Source organism: Phacochoerus africanus, chromosome 7 (assembly GCF_016906955.1).
Source record: "Phacochoerus africanus isolate WHEZ1 chromosome 7, ROS_Pafr_v1, whole genome shotgun sequence".
Taxonomy (NCBI): domain Eukaryota; kingdom Metazoa; phylum Chordata; class Mammalia; order Artiodactyla; family Suidae; genus Phacochoerus; species Phacochoerus africanus.
The window spans coordinates 107,897,892-107,919,054 of NC_062550.1; the positions used below are offsets into that span (position 1 = coordinate 107,897,892).

Sequence of the window (21,163 nt, forward strand, 5' to 3'; positions counted from 1 at the left end):
TTATAAACATCTCTCGGTGTCAGTAAATATTGAGCTACATCAAGTTTAGTGGCTTGACAATTTTATTGCATTTATGTGCCCTAATTTACTTAATCAGTCCTTACTAACAGATGTCTAGGATGTTCCCAATTTTTGTACATTAAAAACAGATTTATAAGAAACATTCGTGTGTCTACATCTTTTCAGTATTGTATCTCCTTAGGGCAAATGCCTAGAAGTAGGATTACTGCATGAAAAAATCTGATTTTTATGAGTTGCTAACTGCATTCCAGAATGGACCATGGATTTACAGCATCCTTCCTTCTATGCAGTGCATAATCCTAAATGTGACTTTAAAAAAATAAAATCAGCTTTATTCCCGAAGAAATCTAGGGATATTTTTCCTTATTTTCTCTGAAGCATTTCTCACTAAATTGTGAAAAATCTCTAAGAAGAAAATGAAGAATTTCTACAAATTTGTTGTCAACAAGATTTAATTCTGTGATAGTTTTAAGATGATATATTTAGGTTTCAGGAAAATAAAAAGTGATTGCTTTCCCCATTAGCATTTAAAACTTGTTACTTAGGAAAGATGTGAGATGTATTCATTCCAAGAATATTCATTTTCCTGTTATTAGAGCAGAGGAAAATGAGTGTAAAATATAGTCATGTTAATTTTAGCAAAATGTGAAAATCATTGGTTATTATTATTCAGGGGAAGAGCAATTTTATTAAAGCGAAGAATAGGGAAGAAATTACCATTTTCAGTGACAAAACTGAAAGTGATCCTGTCATCCCATCCAAGTTTAAGGGTGGCTGTACTTACACAAAGACCTTGAAACTCAGTAATTCATACATGTTAGAAACCTTAGTCTCAGAGCGTTTGAAGTGACAGAGATCTCATTTGTGGGAAAAATAACTAAGAAAACCGTATCTGGCCAGTGGATATGAAAGACCTGCCTTCCGCGTATACGACTGACTTAGAGGTAAAATCAATGATTTGCTCCGCATTCCTGGACACCTATGCGTCTCCCGGCTCTGATATCTGTGCATCCGATATCTGGGGATCCACAGTCTCCGTGGAAACGGAGCACAGTCAGTGCTGGTGGGGTTCCTTTTAAAGGCCACATGCACTAGTTGACCATATCAGGTTCATAGGAAGATCGCTACTTTGGGAGAATAAATTTGCAAACAGCTATCAAAGCCCTACATTTATTTTCCTTTACTATAAAATGTTCATAAGCACTACCCTCTTCCTTCGTCCTATATACACATGGTTTATGCTACATAAAACTTTAGTTTCCTTTTAAATTAAACCTCTATTATTATAAATTTACATCATTTCATTACAAATGTATTAAACACCGACTATAGGCTAGAAATGGTTCCAAGCATTGAGGAAATAGCAGTCAACATAACCAATTCTCTTTCCTGAAGCAGTTTAAATTCTAGGTGGAGAGACACACAAACAATAATTAAATGAGTAAGTAAATATGTGAGATCATTTTCTCATGGAAAAATAGAGTAGGCAAGGGGGATAGAGAGTAGCAAGTAGGGGTGACAGGGAGCATGGCATCAGATGCTGTGGTCCAGGCAGGCCGTGATATTGGAGCAGAGGCCAAGGAAATGAGGAATGAGTCCTGCCTGTATATGGAGTCAGGGAGGGACATTCTAGGCAAGGTGAACAGGTGAGATGCAAAGCTGCGGGGGAGTTTTCAAAGAATTACTCTGACTGCTCTGTACAGGGGCCATTTCCTGACATAAAGAAGATCCTCGGATTAGCAGGACGGGAGGAAGAAATCCAGGGTTTGATGTTAGGTGTGTTTAGATACCCGAGGGAAGATTTTCAAGTAGGCAGTTTGACACACACTGTGTGAAGTCCAGGAGAGACATCTAAAGACATGTTTCATAAGCGAATCATACTCTCAGGATTTGACAGATCCTTTGAGTGTTATCTGTCCCAAACACCTATCAGATGCTAAACTTTCTCTAGAATATTCCTGCCCACTGATTGTACAGCCTAACTCTAACCTTTCCAGCCGTGCGTCATGAATGCATGACCCCTGTGACCATGAAGAAGCCCACTCAACACCAAGAACGTTTTTTTTTTTTTGGCTGCCCCCACAGCATGTGGAAGTTCCTGGGCCAGGAATCGAACCCACTCCACAGCAGTGGCCCATGTCTGCTGCAGTAACCATGCTGGATCCTTAACCTGCTGCACCGCAGGAAATCTCTCAAGACCATTTTGAGCAGTGGAAAATTCTCGATGGTAATTAAAATCAGTCTCTGTAAATTCTACCCACCAGTCCCTTTGATTCCTACAAAGAGTGTCTAAGCAAAGCAATACCCAGCCCAAAATAAAGGCCTTTCAACTCCTTGTAAGAAAGAACGGTTCAATTTTTAGAGTTATCTAAATTTAGATTTGGCCTCTCATAAGGGGATCAAGTTACAGAGTGCCCTACAGGGAGCAGTTGCACATAGATTCCAAGGATTCCCGCATCAGCTGGTTTACTAAAATCTCTTCTGAAGTTCGTGTTCTAACTCCGACAACGTAAGTTATCTCTTAACAGTGTGGTAAGTCAATACATCATAACCTATATTTAACACTGGCTTGGAGGATGGATCACTCTCTATGAAAGTGTGCCTGCTCTACAAACCTCAGCTCATTATGCAGCCCCTATTTTTATCATTTACGTATTTTGAAGTCAGACATAACATCAGCAATCTTGTTCCATTCTAGAGACGTGAGCTCTTTCAGAGCTGGGTTCCAGCAACAGACACCTGGAGAGAGGGATTAAATTCTTTAGCTCGGCTCCTGTTTCAAAGCAGTCATTTTTACAGAAGGTAGGGGAAAGGATTCTACCTTGGATGGGAGCCCTAAAGAGTTAAGCTAAATAAAAAATACACACTTCAAACTGGACAAATGTGAGAACCGATTTAGCAAGTTAGACATTGCATGCGTGTACTGACCTATTCTAGTTTTATCTCTTAGTTGAAACATCAAGAGGTTTATGGTTCATGCCAAAATAACCTGTTGTTTCTTCCATAAATTTAACAGAATCGATGGAAATAAAGTGTGAGAATTTCTGCATCTGTGCAGAGTTTTGAAATGTCATTAAACTCAGAAAATAGAATTCTATTTCAAAAGTTCTGAAGGAAAGGACTTCAAAAAAATGCTTTCAGAGCACCATGAAATGCCTACATTCAATTCTTTATTCGGCAAACATTTCTAGAATTTACTATGAGTCATTACAGGGCCAGGCACTGAAAAATTCATTTTCTATCTCTTTGAAGGAAAAGGTAGGCTGCAGAATAGAAAGATAGTGTAAAAAAATCAACTGTTGCCCTAATAATTACTGGATATCAACTTAGAAGCATAAAAAGATCGTTTCAGGGAGTTCCCGCTGTGGTGCAACAGGACCTGTGGTGTCTCTGAAATGCAGGTTTGATCCCCAGCCTGGCACAGTAGGTTAAGGATCTTGAATTGCTGCACGGCTTGGATCTTATCCCTGGTCTGAAATCTCCATTCGCCACAGGGTGGCCAGGGTGGTCAAAAAAGAGAAAAAAACAAAACATTTCAGTAACTACCTCCTGTGTAAAATGACCCAGCCGTGGGAACAGAATACACTATTATGTTTTTTCTTTTTCTTTTTTAGGGCTGCACCTGCAACATATGGAAGTTCCTAGACTAAGGTTCGAATCAGAGCTGCAGGTACTGACCTACACCAAGGCACTGCAACGCGGGATCAAAGCCCCATCTGCAAACTATGCCACAGCTTGAGGTGACACCGGATCCTTAACCCACAGAGAGGCCAAGGATCGAACCACAACCTTACGGGTACTAGTTGGGTTCTTAACGGGCTGAGCCACAACGGAAACTCCTAGAATACATTATTACGAAATAAATTTTCTGTTACTATTCTAATCGATACAAGGTAAGTCAGCTTTTCCAGCGGTCTATGTTCCGAAATGCGCTCAGAGTTCCTTTTTCCAATGTTAGCATTTCGTGCAACACTCACAGGGCACCTCTTGAGCCCGTTATCCAAGAATGTAAATAAGTGTTTACACATTCACACTCTGCATTTCACTCTGAATCGCAAAATGCTCAGGTGGAAAAGTACTTAGCCAGGTGGTGAAGTAATTTCGGTTTTAGGGGTTTTATGTCCGTAGATCCTGTCTTCCTCTCTACAGCTGTCCCGCTAAATGGGGGTGGGGGAGAAGGCTTGTGGGAACCCTATGGTTACGCTGCTCTCAGAGTGCTGAAAGCACAGCAGCTGTTGGAACCGAATTTCTTGCCCCTTAGACCACCCCCATCAAAATCCACAAGGCCTGGAAGGACTTCAGACTGAGCCACCAGCCCTTTGGCGACTCCGAATTTCACGTGGCTCCAGCAAACCACACCACAGCTCTGCGTAGCAGGACCTGAGCTTTTAACCAACCAGTATCAGAAAGAGCCAGGGAAATGTCTATTCAGGTCTTTTGCCCATTTTTCCATTGATCGATTGGCTTTTTTGCTGTTGGGTTGTATAAGTTGCTTATATTTTCTAGAGATTAAGTCCTTGTCGGTTGCATCATTTGAAACTATTTTCTCCCATTCTGAAAGTTGTCTTTTTGTTTTCTTTTTGGTTTCCTTTGCTGTGCAAAAGCTTTTCAGTTTGATTAGGTCCCATGTTTTACAGATGGCCAGCAAACACATGAAAAAATGCTCAACATCACTGATTATTAGAGAAATGCAAATCAAAACTACCAGGAGATACCACTTCACACCAGTCAGAATGGCCATCATTAATAAGTCCACAAATAACAAGTGCTGGAGGGGGTGTGGAGAAAAGGGAACCCTCCTACACTGTTGGTGGGAATGTAAACTGGTACAGCCACTATGGAGAACAGTTTGGAGATACCTTAGAAATCTATACATAGAACTTCCATATGACCCCGCAATCCCACTCGGGCATCTATCCGGACAAAACTCTGCTTAAAAGAGACACATGCACCCGCATGTTCATTGCAGCACTATTCACAATAGCCAGGACATGAAAACAACCCAAATGTCCATCGACAGATGATTGGATTCGGAAGAGGTGGTATATATACACAATGGAATACTACTCAGCCATCAAAAAGAATGACATCATGCCATTTGCAGCAACATGGATGGAGCTAGAGAACCTCATACTGAGTGAAATGAGCCAGAAAGACAAAGACAAATACCATATGATATCACTTATAACTGGAATCTAATATCCAGCACAAATGAACATCTCCTCAGAAAAGAAAATCATGGACTTGGAGAAAAGACTTGTGGCTGCCTGATGGGAGGGGGAGGGAGTGGGAGGGATCGGGAGCTTGGGCTTATCAGACATAACTTAGAATAGATTTACAAGGAGAACCTGCTGAATAGCATTGAGAACTTTGTCTAGATACTCATGTTGCAACAGAAGAAAGGGTGGGGAAAAAATGTAATTGTAATGTATACATGTAAGGATAACTTGATCCCTTTGCTGTACAGTGGGAAAAAGAAAAAAAAAAAGTTAAAAAAAAAAAAAAGAAAGAGCCGGGGAGTTGACAACGTTTTTTTATGTTCATCCACAGAGAAAACAGAAACAATGACAATGGAAAGAATTTAAAAGAGGTCTTGTGTACACCTTGGTGCTTCAAAAGGGACCTGAAAAAACAGTTCAAAGACATCCTTGCCAGGAAGTCAACCTCTGTCCAGAAGGCTGAGGGCGCAGGGCCCCTGCGTTGGTCCTTGTCAAAATACACGATCCTGCTGACAGAATCCCTAAGCACAACCTGAAGTCCGTCCTCCCTGGGCCCTAAACACACACACACCCAAGCAAACAAGGGAAGAGGAAGGGATGTCGGTAATGGTGCTCCAGATTGGGGGTTTTCATCTTTTTTTAAAAAAGCACCAGAACCCTTGCTTCAAAAGGAAGCACGCCAGGGCGTCCAAAATGTAAAACAAACAAGATGACAAAAGTAGAGCTGCTTTCCGCTTCAAATGGGAGTGAAGAGGGGAGGGCCCAAACAGCTGATTTCGTGCTTCATCTATGTCTCTTACTGAATCCTCAGCACTAATTTAGCCCCCGCAGAGAGGCACGCCGTCCTGCGTTTCGCTGCAGGTGACATCCAATCTAATCCCAGTGGTGGTGCCTAGTTCGGATTCTGCTTTTAGCCCAGAGCCTGACAGTGTGCCCCTGATTCGTGAGTAAAACTGAAGAAATTACAGTTATATTTTTTAAAAATGAAAACAACATGATTATATTGTGCTTAAAGTGACGGAACTGCCGGAGGAGGGGCTGTTTCCCGCTTGAACCCAATATTATGGGTCAATTCTAGAGGCATTAAGTTCATGACTTCTGGAGACAGAATGCCTTGGTTAAAATCCAGCCCCGAGAACTTGTGACTGAGAGAAGGCAGTGTCTTCCGCAAGTGGTGCTGGTGCTGGGAAAACTAGACACCTCCACGGAAGACAATGAAATTAGAACGTTCTTTAATATCACGCACAAAAATAAGCTCAAAATGGATTAAAGACCTAAACGTAAGGTCTGATACTATAAAAATCCTAAAAATTGAGGCAGAACACTCTTTAAGTTACAGCAATATTTTTTTGATCCACTTTTTAGAGTAATGAAAATTTAAAAAGCAAACAGGAGGTTCTCTTGTGGCACAGTGGGTTAAGGATCTGGCATTGTCACTGCAGCAGCTTGGATCACTGCTGGGGCCCAGATTTGATTTCTGGCCCAGATAATTGCCTATGACCAGGGTGCAGCCCTCAACAAACAAGCAAACAAATCCTAACAGCCAAATCAAACCTAATTAAACTTAAAAGGTTTTGCACAGCAAAGGTGACCCGTCAAAAAAAAAAAAAAAAAAAGAAAGAAAAGAAAAAACCACCCACAGAATGGGAGAAAATCTTTGCAAATGAAGCAACTGACAAAGGATTAATCTCCAAAATATACAAACATCTCATGCAGATTTATATTTTAAACAAGTAACAATATTCAGCCTCCACACTCGCTCCCTCTAGGAAATGGTTAGCCCTTTCAAAGATCCTGGGATGGCCGTCTCTAAAATGTGGGTAATAACGCTGCCCGCCTCACAGAGCTGTTGTGAGTACTAAGTGAGTGACGTTCTCAGCACATAGTAAGTGTTCAGCAAGGACTGGTTACGACCATCTGTGGACTATGGTGCTGCACTCTGCTCTGTAGGGATGATACCAGTACCAGGGGTGTCCCAGCGCAGCAAAGTCGTACAGACCTGACTGGAGTGAGCAGTCGTCCACTCTGGCACATCAAGAGCTCCAGCAACCACAACTCTGGCCACCCTCCAGGCCCTGTTTCCCGCATCTGCAGGATGCAGGGTCTGTCGGTGGGGACTGGGTGGTAGACTCTAGGGGAGTGAAGAGCTTCCCACAGCTTTGAGGACGCTAGAAGCCCCTTTCCTCAGGCAAGGCAAGGTCGCCGAGACAGTCTTGAGTGCAGCTTATTCCAAGAACAGCAGGATGGCCAGTGTGGCTGGAGTGGAGGGAACGAGGGAAGACAGAAGGAGGTGGAGCGGGAGAGGCAACAGGACCGACCAGAGGGTCTTACAGGCTCCTCTACATCTTTAGATTTTTCATCCAAATGTGACAGAAAGCCATTGCAGGAATCTGAGAAGAGAAAAATCGTCAGCTTGATTGAAGGAAATGCCTTAGATAAGATGCTGAGCCAAGCTGTCCATTAGTTCTAAGAGATGAACAGCCATACAAGGGTATGCTTTGATCTTCGCAGTCAAGCCAACTATACACAGGTAATTCATTATGCTCTCAAAGGAGATTCTTCAGGCATTTTAATAGTCTCCAAATGATTGTACAAAGTATTTCAAGTATCTGGATAACTGTTAAACTTCCTTTAGATGCTGTGTTGCTACAGTGTCATTTACCAAGTTATCGAACTATGAAATACAGGTCAAATGTGATAAGCACAAGTTTAGTTCAAATCTGAAGCAATTGGAAGCTGGTGTTTGTACCAGGCATGGGTCACTCAAAGTACTAATCCACACTGGAATCGTCCACAGTTGACGAAACCAGAAACAGAAGTAAGGAAAAGCCTAGAAATGTCAGGAAAAATTCAGTTTCAGCTTCTCCCAAACCGAAGATTGTGTCTGCACACCTCAAATCTGCATGAGCCTCAAGCTCTCTGAAAGGCAGTGTTCCTTTGCCCCAGCACCTATCTGCTGAATGGGTTTTATTTCAATGCAATGTGTCAGTGTTTCCTGCTCTGGATGTAAAGCCAATCCCATCAGTCATCTCTGAGGCTAGTCTAGCTCTGTCGTAAACATCCCAGTGAGCTGAGGTAGTATTTTCCAAGAACTAGCAGTTACATGCCCCTTCACTCTCTCTGCTATAGGAATCTGTTCCAAAATCTGGTCACCCCACCCAAGCAATGGCCTAGACAGCAAATGCTCAGTCAAAGATTAATGTATCGGGGATATTCCACAGCACCTTGTGTGTTGAAACATCAAGTGAAACTTCTATAAAACTTCTTGCTTCCATGAGAACAGCGTCATTTCCTGAGAGTGGTCCCTAACCACTAACCAGGAACCACGTGATTCATGGACTTACAGTTTAAAACAAACAAACTTCCATGTTATCTGGTCCGTTATCTTCTCAGATGAGGAAACTGAAGTCCAAAGAGGTTAAGGGATTTTTCTTCCTGGGTCTCAAAGCAAGTTAAAAAGTTGCAAAGCCACAATTAATGTTCATGTCCCATGACTCTCCTCAGGGATTCTTCTACCTCATGATGCTTCCATCCAAGCTGTCCGAATCAGTTAAGGTTCCATGGTAGAAAGCAGCAAAAGCTACCTAGGCACATGTCAGCACCAGGGAATGATTAACGAATAGGATATGGAAGAACCACAGGTGGAAGAGATTTTTAAAAATCAGTCTTAAACTAGGTGAAACCAAGTGACTGCAGAGGCCCTTGCAGTTGAAACTCTGTCAACCACGACCAGACTACGCCACTGGCGCTGAGGAGCGCCAGCAATTTTTTCCAACCTGGCATGATTCCACTCAAGGCGTAAAGCTGCATGAGACTCTGATACTTCATGCCTAAGTCTAGGTGGTTCTTGAGTGATAAGAGAAAGGATCCAACAGAAGGAGCCTCTAGAAATCACCTTACAGTCCATAACGGAAGAGCGAATCCCTAGGTTTACCTCCATAGCAAGACACAATGGAGAGAATTTCCCCAAATACAATCAGAGTGTAGGTAGCAAGAGGTATTGGTGCTGAACGATCAACAACTGATTAATGTCACTACAAGAGGAAGTAATACATGAGCTCTTGCACAACTTGAAGAGAAAAGGAAACTACATTTTAGAAAGCAGTGACCTCCTATAAAATTAGATAGTTGAGCACAATATTTTTCTAAGTTGATAAAATTGTATTCATATCAATTCAAGGAGCAACACGAATAGTAAGGGATTGATTTACTAAATGATACTGTGTTGAATTAGAAACATGGTTAGAACACTTAACCCACTTAATTTTCATAACCCTTGACCATGAAAGGGAAGAAATACTGACAAATGTATAGTCTTCATTAACTACTTCAACTACTAAGGAGAATGAAGTCATTCTTGACTTTGCAAGACAGTGACTGTTTTGAAGATTTACTTACAAAATTAGCAATAGATGAAAGTCTAGAATTGAGTATGTATGCAGTTATGATTATGGGGTTAATCCATAAGACAAATAGATTTGATCTCAGCTGCCAAAATATCTGCTTAACTGCTAAACATATCTTTAATAAAATGTTACTATAATTCAATTCAGTTAAATACTTGAGCCCCTACTTTATGGCAGATACCTCTAGAACTTTGAATAAAGCCTAATCCTTGCCCTCAAAAAAACTATACACTTGTGGTGAAGACATACACAAAGACAGAAATGAGTTTCACCATTTTCATGGGTAAATGAGAGTTCAACTTTTTAGCTACAGCCACAACTATCCTTCTGGGGGCTAACATTCACCATCTCCACTGCAGCACTTCCAAAGGTCCCAGGATTTTGAGGTGGGGGTTGGCCCACTTGAATTAGTTGATTGGGTATTGAGCAAAGTTTTGGGCAGATGGATAGCATCCTGACAGACAAGCACTAAGTGATGTGCTGATTACTGCCTGTTAGAGGCAACAGGCTCTTCTTCATGCCTGGTGCTTCTTTTAATGTCAAGAGAAGCACTGCTGGCTCTCCGGCCCAATTTTGTGCGAGAGGTGAGTCTAGGCATTTTCCTATCTGATAAAGTTGGGAAGAACAAACCGGGCATGCTCATATCATCTGCTCTCAGGAGCAAACCTGCTTACCAAGAGGAGTAGGTGGAGCTGCCAATAACTTCCTGGGCCACCCCATCATCTCCCAGAGGAAGAGCCTGCCCTTCATCCGACACCGCAAGTGAGGAGAAATGGCCCTCTATCTTATCCGGAGTCCCATAATCCCTATTCTACATCTTCAACCCAGTATTTATCAATAATAAGGTGATATCTTTTTTTCTTATTTGCCACTTTGGGGTTTACTGCAGAATTTGTTCAGGGCTCAGGCACAGCCCATTATCCCAGACCCCACCTGTCTCTGCCTCTCACCAGAGGACCCCTCCGTCTCCACCCCTCCCCCATATTAAGGGGCCCAGCACTAATGAGAAGGAGGGCTAAAAGGACATACCGTCCACCTCGGAATGAGATTGGACCTTCTCACACGGTTCCCTGGGACTGGTGCCAAACGCACTCCCTCTAAAGGGTGTTCAGATGTGGGCGCACTCTCCTCTGGAGACCCGCTCCAGGCCTGGTGCAGCACCTGGACCCCATCAACCTCCGCCCTCCACTAGGCTGTGTTCCCTCCACGTCGGCCCCGCCCGCCACGCTCCGGGAGCCCTGACTACGGGTTTGTTCTTCTCTAAATCATCGCATCTTCTATCAAATCCACTGTCACTAAATGAGTGCGTTCTCCCTGTTCCTACTTCCATGATGCCGAGGCTTTGAGGCTCAGGGTCAAGCTTCAACTTTTTTTGTGTCTGTCTATCACCTTCCCCTGAGGCAATGAACACAAAACGCTTAGCCGGCTGAATGAGGTAAAGGCCAAGGGGTAAGAAAAAAGATAGGAAACAAAGACCTTACTCAAAAATATTATTCTACTCCACAGGGGACGAAGCACTCACAACTTGATGTCAAAACCAGTAGGAATAAGCACAGAGCACTACCTGGGCACAAATGAAGACCAGATCAAGCAGTAGGCTCTGGGGAAGACATGGACCAAACACTGGGGAAAAGAGCTCTCCAGGTCAAGTCTTGAAAGTGCCCACATGGAATCCCAGTTCTTACAGAGACATGTGTATCTGTGTCTGTGTGTTTTTGTTATGGAGATTTTAAACTTTTGGTTGTTTACCTTTGATTTTGGAAGTTTCCAACATAAACGTAGAAAAATAGTACAATGAATCCCCAACACCAAATCCACCCCAAAGCTGTAGTATCAACTGACAGCTAATCTTATTTCATCTAAACCACCCTTCTCCCCTGCTCAAACTAGTTTGAAGCAAATTCCAGACATCTTACAAAGGACTTATAAAATATAATCGCAATACGATCGATGCACATTAAAATCACTGTTTTTTTAACATCATTAAATAACAAGTCAGCATTCAGATTCCCTCAATTATATCCATTAAAAAAAATACAATTGGTAGGTTCAAGCCAGATTCCAAACAAGGAGGTTCATACATTGCTTTTGTTTGATATTCACGTTGTCTCTTTTCATCTACAGCTTCCCCCTCCTTTCTTCCTGGCAATTCATTTGTCAAAGAAACCAGATTGTTGGTCCTATAGAGTTTCTCACATTCTGGATTTTGACGAACAAATTCCTGTAGCCTCATTTTATATATTCCTCTTTCCCCTCTACTCACTATAAATTAGTGGTTAGACATAAAGTTTTATCTGATTAAACTTTGATTTTTTTGGACCAAAAATAGCTTTTGGGTGATACTGTAAACTCCCAATAGGAGTCACATAATTGTTTATTGCTCCTTTGCGATGTCACCAATCACGCAAGGTGACTGCCTGGATTCATTATTTAATGAGGTTTGTTTGTTTCTTTGTTTGTATTTTAAAGGTTTATAGCAAATTCCACAAAAAGGATTCATATTTCTCTGTGATTGGAAGGTGGGGGTGGGGAATAAATACCTCATATTATCATACAAACTTTTTTTTTTTCTGTCTTTTTAGGGCAACCCCACAGCTAGGGGTTGAATTGGAGCTGTAGCCACTGGCCTACACCACAGCCACAGCAATGCCAGATCTGAGCTGTGTCTGTGACCTACACCACAGCCACATCAACACCGGCTCCTTAACCCACTGAGCGAGGCCAGGGATCAAACCTGCATTCTCATGGATGCCAGTCAGATTCATTTTCTACTGAGTCACAGTGAACAGCAACCCCATTCATACAATTTCTAACACTCTGGGGCTAGAGTCGGCCGTGTGGGGAAGCAGAGTTCTCAGCGGCTTCACTACCTGCCCTGAAATAAAGCTTTATATTGTTTCAAAGTGCACACGTAAGGCTAATCTGACAGCAGGATTGTGCTGCTCAGGGACCGAGGCTCACTGTTGTGTATGGAATGGACGGTCAAGGGCAACCTGCTGTGTATACGGCAACCAGGAACTCTACAAATATTCTGGGAAAACTACGGAGGAAAACAATCTGGAAAAGAACAGACGTGTGTCACTTTTTTGTACATGAGAAATTATCACGACCTTGTAAATCGAGTATACTTCCATAAAACGTAAAACTCGAAAAAAGATTGATGCCAAAATTGAAAATAGATTTAAACATCGTTTCCAGAGCAATTCTACCAGGAAAGAGGGAATTCTGGAATTCCGATTGCATTTCCCCTGTGCTCACCATCCAATCACATTCCCTTCGATTCACAAAGTAAGAATAAAAACCAATTTATTCCATTTCTATCATTTCACGTTTTCTTCCTTATATTGACAGACATCCCTCCCTCTAGTTGAAATTCTCCTTGTCCTAAGTAAAAAAAATCAGTTGGATTTGTTTACAATCTTGTCAAAGATGAAAAAATCACTACACATAAAAAGCCACGACAGCCCTCTCAAACAAACCAGCATCTATTTTCACACCCAGGACATCTGCAAGCAGTTAAGGTGCAGTAATAATTCCTTCTTTTCCTTTTGTGCATCAATTGCTAAGCCACCTGCTAAATTTTCAATACTACTCACTCTACAATGCAGACTGAGAATTTATACTAAACACAGAATTTCTTCTAAGACTAACTCTTTTTAGAATAAGGCATGGCTACATTCATTTCTTATCTAACAAGCAGTCATGAAAGGCATGATTTCTTTCACATTTATATCACAGATTCCAACCAATCCTACCAAAAGATCTCATATTTTCCTATCTGAGGGAAAAAATTAGAATGAAATAATCATCAAAAATTTTCATTGTCCAAAGAGTATGAGGGTGCGTGTTGGGGGAGGGTGGTGCGGCAATCGTGAAAACGGCACATTTGCCCGTCATAAACATGAACACCATATGAGGTGCCCAAACTGACAGCTTGGCATCACATTGCAAACCGCCACTGAATTCACATGTGTCACATCTCAGATGAGCCTAGATGCATTTTCGAGGGCAATCTTTAACATTTTGAACTGCCTTCAAAGTCAGTTCTATCTCAAGTTGTGTGATTACTTCTGAACATGCTTATTTAAAAACAGAAATCATACAGCTCTTCATTTCAGAAATGGGCATGGAAAATAGTACCATTCACGATCACAAACTAGTTGTTTATTTAGATCCAGCCTTATTCATGATGGATACAAGGCAGCTCCTAAAGATACAAAAAAAACAGGTGAGTAAAAAAGAAACAAAGAGAAAGCAATGAAGACATGAAACAGAGGCAAGAATGGGGCTAGCCCACAAAAGGTGTGTCTGTCTGCTTTTGAAGAGGGGTACTGCCCAGGCGTGAAGAGCCTTTTCTAAGATTCAAGGACATCCCTGAATAAAGCCAAGTGGAACTGAACTCATGTGGACACTGCTCCTCAAGGCTTCCTCTTACAGTCATTTGCTCCCAGCCTATCATCACTTCTATGACTTTAGAAATTTTAGGTTAAAAGACAAGTCTTGGAGTTCCCATCGTGGCACAGTGGTTAGCGAATCCGACTAGGAACCATGAGGTTGCAGGTTCAATCCCTGGCCTTGCTCAGTGGGTTAAGGATGCAGCGTCGCCGCGAGCTGCGGTGTAGGTCGCAGATGCGGCTCGGATCCCGAGTTGCTGTGGCTGTGGTGTAGGCCGGCGGCGGCGACAGCTCCAATTAGACCCCTAGCCTGGGAGCCTCCACATGCCGCGGGATCGGCCCTAGAAAAGGCAAAAACAAAAAACAAACAAAAAAAAGTCTTTACATGAAGCACAGAATAGAAAGCCCTAATTTTATCTAGTTCAAATTCACCCCCCCCCCCAGATTTCTTTAGAAATACATCACTTTTCCTACAGCTGGTATAACAATCATACAATTACCAAAGATTGTGGTATATAGCCTTTGAGCCTTTTGTAAAAAATCAATCAACGGAAACCTCAATTATAAAGTTCGGAGACCAGAAGGGGGAGCTCTCATGTCCTGTGACGCTCGCAGAGCCCAGCAGGAAGAAAACCGACTCCTTTCCTGGCAAGGACTTAGCCAATGAAAATTCATGGACCCACTGTTTACCGCAGTGCTTCCAACTTCCCTTTCCTCTCTATAAAGGTGACTCCTTCCCTTATCTTGGGCAGAGTTGCATCTGGCTCTCCGTAGTGGCAGACCCTGAATTATAATTCTCTGCTAACTCCAAACGAGCCTAGCCTTGCTGGAGAAATATCTGACAGAGTATTTGTTTTAGATCAAGACTTTCTAAGCCTTTTGAAGACTTTCTAAAAATCAGAGTGTGGATTACACAATTTTTTCCTAATCTCAGCATGGAAAAATTTTCTCACGACATTCAAACTCCAGTCAGTCTTATAAAGAAAACTCCCCAAACTCTCCCACAAGTTTGTGGGACTGTAAATTGGTGCAGCCACTATGAGGAACAGTATAGCGGTTTCTTAAGAAATTCAAATTTTCTTTGTTCAATATGTTCCAACAATCTCACTCCTGGGCATATATACAGAAAAAACTCTAATTCAAAAAGATAATGTATCCCAATGTTCAAAGTAGCATTATTCATAATAGCCAAGAATATGGCTATTATGAATAGAATCTAAATGTTCAATGGAATCAATCTAAATGTTCTTCAACAGATGAATGCATAAAGATGACATGATTCACATACGCAAATGGAATACTATTTGGCCATAAAAAAGAATGATTTTATGCCATTTGCAGCAACATGGATAGACCTAGAGATTATCATAACAAGTGAAGTAAATCAGACAGAGAAAGACAAATGTCAAATGCTATCACTTATATGTGGAATCTAAAATATGATACAAATTAACTTATTTACAACGCAAAAATAGACTCACAGATACAAAAAAAACAAATTTATGGTTACCAATGGGGAAAGAGGTAGATAAACTAAGAGTTTGGGATTAGCACACAAACTACTCTATATAAAATAAACAACAGGACCAAAAAACAATAGCACAGGAACTATATCTAATATCTTGTAATAAACCATAATGGAAAAGAATCTGAAAAATAATACATATAAATATATATATAATTTTCCAGATTCTTTAATATACATAACATTTTTTTCATGTTCTTTTCCATCATAGTTTATAATGTATTTATGTATTGCCTAGTTTATTACAAAAAATATACATAACTGGCTCACAGTGCTATACACCAGAAACTGACAAAACACAGTCAAGGATACTTCAATTTAAGAAAAGAGTACTCCCTGAGTTCCCACTGTGGCTCAGCAGTAACAAGCCCGACTAGTAACCATGAGGATGCAAGTTTGATCTCTGGCCTCGCTCGGTGGGTAAGGGTCCAGTGTTGCTGTCAGCTGTGGTGTAGGGTGCGGATGTAGCTTGGATCTGGTCTTGATGTGGCTGTGGCGTAGGCTGGCAGCTAAAACTTCCATTCGACCCCTAGCCTCGCAACTACCACATGCAGTGGCTGTGGCCCTAAAAAGACAGACAAATAAACAAACAAAGACAAGTTATAAGGAAAGTGAAAAAGAGGACTTCTTAAAGCCTTACGCACTTTGGCGGCTTAACTTTATGATAGTTAATTTACTCATAAATTTATCAACAGGGATTTATTGAGCATTGCCCGTGTTCTAGAAGTGGCACAAGGCGAAATGAGAAAGGTTTGAACGGGATCCATGTTCTGCCTTTACAGAGCAGGGCAGATGAGCAGCCTCATCTTATGTCCCTTTTTTCATATGCGGCACCCTGTGCAGCGCCTCAGCGCCCGGGCTTCCTGAAGCTTGGTGTTGCCCTTTGACAAAATTCAGTGAGGTCTAAGCCTGCATCTGTCCTGCTGCTTCTTCGTGGCAACACCAAAGCGCAGACGACCCCGGCTCTGCAGGCGCCAGGAGGCCCCGGCGCTTCCTCGGAGGCTCTGCCAGCGGCGTCCGAGGCCCGGGACGAGGCAGAGGCCGCGGAGCTCGCAGAGGCAAAGCTGAGGACAAAGAGTGGCTTGTCCTTTTTTTTTTTTTTTTTTTTTGTCCCTGTCGCCAAGCTGGGCCGCCTGGTCAAAGACACGAAGATCGAGGCCCGGAAGAGATCTCTCTCTTTTCTCCGCCCATCAAGGAATCAGAGATCACCGACATCCCTCGTTTCCCGGGGGCGTCCCTCAAGGGCGGGGTTTTGAAGATCAGGCCTGTGCAGAAGCAGATCCGTGCCGGTCAGCGGACCAAGTTCAAGGCATTTGCCGCCAGGGGAGATTACAACAGACACGGCGGCTTGGGCCTCAGGTGCTCTAAGGAGGTAGCCCCTGCCATCCGTGGGGCCATCATTCTGGCCAAACTCTCCATGGTGCCCATGGGGTGAGGCTACTGGGGGAACAAGATCAGCAAGCCCCATAACTGTCCCTTGCAAGGTGACTGGCCGCTGTGACCCCATGCTTGTGCACCTCTTCCCTGCCCCCAGGGGCACTGGTATTGTCTCAGCCCCTGTGCCCAAGAAGCGACTGATGATGGCGGGACGTGACAACGGCCACAGGCTGCACTGCCACCCTGGGCAACTCCACCAAGGCCGCCTTGGATGCCGTTTCGGAGCAGTACAGCTATCTCACTCCTGATCTCTGGAAAGAGACAGCGTTCACCAAGTCTCCTTGTCAGGAATTCACTGACCATCTTGAAGGCCCATGCCAGAGTCTCCACGCGGGACCCAGGCTCCAGCTGGGGCCACCACATAGGTTTACTTGAGAAAAATAAAATGAATGACGCTGGTTAAAAAGAAAGAAAGAAAAGACTGTATCTGCTCAGATTCCTGGTAACGCTTTCCTGATGAAATGCGTCAGCCAGAGCAGACTTCAGCTCTGCAGGGGATCAGCAGCAGAACCAATGTAAGCAGCTGGCTTCTCCGATCTTGACCTTTTTTATGTAAGAAAAACCACCTCAGGAGTTCCCATGGTAGCTCAGTGGGTTAAGAACCCAATAAAGTGTCCGTGAGGATGCGGGTTTTATCCCTGGCCTGGCTCAGTGGGTTAAGGATCTGGCACTGCCACAAGCTGCAGTGTCGGTGGCAGATGCGGCTCAGATGTGTCATTGCTGGAAGTGTGGCATAGGCTAGCAGCTGCAGCTCCAATTCAACCCCTTAAGCCTGAGAACTTCCAAATGCCACAAGTGTGGTCCTAAAACAAGAAAAACCACCTCTGTGTAAGCCCCTGAGACATCGTTTCTGCTACTTGCAGCCTAAAGTCTTCTTAACTAAATCAATGGACTTATAGTCTCTTTGGAAAGTCAGACACAGGTGACCACAAAATGTAAGACAAAAAGAAAAATTTGCTATTAGACAAGTTCCACCAAGGCACTACTAGCTTTGAGGAATGTAAATCATTTCCATATAGGAAATAATTGAGGAAGAAGAGATGAATGGGGGGAAACGGGGAGGAAGAGGAAATAAAGGGAAGATTTTTGCTTTTGCATGTATTTCTCCCAGCAAACCTACCTGAGAAATAATTCGAGGCGTTCCTGTCATGGCTCAGCAGAAAAAAATCTGACTAGTATCCATGAGAACACAGGTTCGATCCCTGGCCTCGATCAGTGGGTTAAGGATGTAGCGCTGCCGTGAGCTGCGGTGTAGGTCACAGACGTGGCTCGGATCCCGCATTGCTGTGGCTGTGGTGTAGGCTAGTGGCCACAGCTCTGATTCAACCCTTAGCCTGGGAACCTCCATATGCCATGGGTGGGGCCCTAAAAAGACCAAAAAACAAAACAAAAATAAAATAAAGGAGAAATAATTTGAGGCAACCCCTCAGTCAAAGCTCAGGCAACAGAACAGTCACTCTGCAGGCCTGGGTATCATGGCAGTAGGGTTGGGACTTAAGGAGAGAGAACACTGAGAAAAAATTAGTATTTTTGGACAGAGTTGGGGAAGCTGCCCTGTGAACCCTAACTTGGGGGAGAAGAGAATTTTTAGGAAGTTTTGATGAATGCTGAATAATGGGATTACTCCTTTCTTTTGTAAACATTTCTATAATGCTTTGTAGGGCTTTTGGAAATGGATGTGTGTTCTATTAAATGAAGCACTAATAAAAAGCAGAAACTTGGGCAACTTAATGGGTCCAGTTAAGTTTCACACATGCTATCATATTTAATCACTGCAACTACTCTATGAAAGAGCTATTATCTTTTATTTTTAATATGAGGAACTAGGGCTCAAAGGACTAAGGTACTTTCTTCAGCTCTTATCTTCAGAAAGTTGCATAGTGAAAGCTGGATAGATTGTATCCATCTCAAAAGTCCTTTCCCTTCTACTACCCTATGCAGCCTGGAAAAAAAAGGGGAGTGGAGAAAAATAGGAAGGAGGTAGATATAAACAAGGCTGGGAGAAAAAAGACTCCTTAGACAGGAATTTCCCTGAAATTCCACAATCAGAAGTCAAAAAGAAGGTTTGCTGCTCAGTATAGGAAATAAAAACAAAACCCACAGTTCCTTTGTTAGGCCCAAGGCAGCTGCACTACTAACTACCTGCTGACCCTGGAGGGGTCATTTGCAGCAACATGGATGGACCGAGATATGACGATACGGAGTGAAGTCAAAGAAAAACATCACGTGGTATCCCTTCTATGAGGCCTCAAAAGAGGCCAGCAAGGAATTTACCTACAAAACAGAAATAGACTCACAGACACAGCCACAAAGCTATGGTTACCAAAGCGGAAAACACCACTTCTTACAAAGTATACAAATGACAGATCCTCCCGTACGGCCCGGGGAACTGCGTTCAGTGACTTGCAATGAGCTGTACTGGAAAAGAACCTGAAAGAGAACGAGAGACAGACACAGCTCTCTGCTGTACCCCTGAAACACTGCAAAGCAACTACACCTGAAAACAAACACCATCGCTGGCTCTCAGTTTTCTCACCCACAAGACGAGGACCTGGGAGGACTCCGTGAGGGCACGCCTGTGAAGTCCTCGGCCCCCGTGCCCGGCAGGTCGTGGTTTCCCAACGGATACCTCTCAGGCCCATCACGACTACTCAGTTTCTCTTTCCTGGTCCCAATCACTGCTCAAGAGCAAGTGGGCATTGGTCCTCGTGTTCCTCTCCTGTTCTTAAAGAAGCTTTCTTTCCAAGAGGTCCGAACAGGCCAACAGTGGTGCCTGCCCACAATGGCGAAAAGCAGCATCAGAAGAACCGCCTGCGACATGAAGGGTCTTGGACCACGACCAGGAGCGGAAGGACTTCACCCCAGCGCCAATGGATAACGTTAATACCACTCTCACGTGGAGCCAGGCTTCTGGAACATTAGAGCGGCCAGTCTTCTCTGGCCAGAACGGAAGTTTTCACGGATGGAGACTAAAGCCAAAACCAGAAGGTCACAAAGGAAGGGGCCTCCCACACTCTAAGAAGGATAAAAATCAGATCATTTGCTCTGTTACTTGATATTAAAAACAGAGTGAACCCAACATTTTTAAAAGCACATGGACATGTCATAATTCTTCTGTCTGCTGCTACACTTGAAATGGTTCCCTAAAAATGTCTAGAGAATTTTTTTCCTCTAAAAATTCTCTAAAATTGCATCGGTGATAAGTAAACCCTTTGTTGGAATCCTCGGAATTGATTCTTCAATTTTTAATACAGTTGTAGTTAATGCTTTATCAACTGATGAATAGCTAAACCACAAATGTGTACTAAGCAAGCACGGATCCCAGGATGGTAAACAGCTGAAGGCAGGAGCACAGCTTCGTCTACACAAGGCTGGAAAAGGGGCCCTCGCAAGGTAACTTCAGCCTGAGAGGAAATCTTTTGTGAGTAAAACAGGAGACACAAAGCAATTCTGCAGAAGGAAACGTCCAAGAATAAGACCATGCTGCTTGGCCGAGGGCGTCTGGGTTCCAAATAAGACTTGTGGGAAGAAGACCACCCAGCGATGCAGAACCACCACCTGGCCTGTACAGCCTTTCGTCTGTTCCACCTCTGGACCGTCGAGGGGTCTTCCAGCTTTCTTTCTCTCCCTTGGTTTTAGTCTCCGAGGTTGGGACACACACAGCAGGGTATTCAAGTAGAAGTACTTTGGATTTCAGATATGTCATTTCAGAGCTAGCAGGGATTTGAGGAGGGGGTACCTGGTCCAGACTGGATCGACAGTCTCCTCTCTCGGATGCTACCCACACAGCGAGGCAAGACCCGGCAGCGCCACCCTCAGGCGATGGCGCAGTTAGAGAACAGGGAAAACTGGCTAGAAAGTTAAGAGAAGGAGAAGGCAGAAAAAAGAACAATGGAAAAAAAAAAAAAAAAACGCAGTGGGGAGTGGCAGCTACGACTGCGTGAGACTTCGTCATGGCAAATATGACTCAAAGTCTGGTCTTCTCCCGGGCTAGACTTTACCTAAGCCACTCCATCTGGGGCTGGATAGCAGAGATTCAAAAGCAAAGCAGTGGTTGGTGAGAAGCTCAGGTTACCCTTTTGTGCGTCCTACACCCCCAATCAGTGCTTTGAGAATAGACAGGGAGCCAAATCCTCCCAGACTCTCCGCGTAGCAAGTGGG

General features: G+C 43.3%; 1 pseudogene; it reads left to right on the plus strand.

The window, feature by feature from the left end:
* The first annotated feature begins 1,548 nt into the window (after nucleotides 1-1,548).
* LOC125130476 (40S ribosomal protein S2-like) lies at nucleotides 1,549-17,367 on the plus strand (annotated as a pseudogene).
* The last annotated feature ends 3,796 nt before the right edge of the window (nucleotides 17,368-21,163 follow it).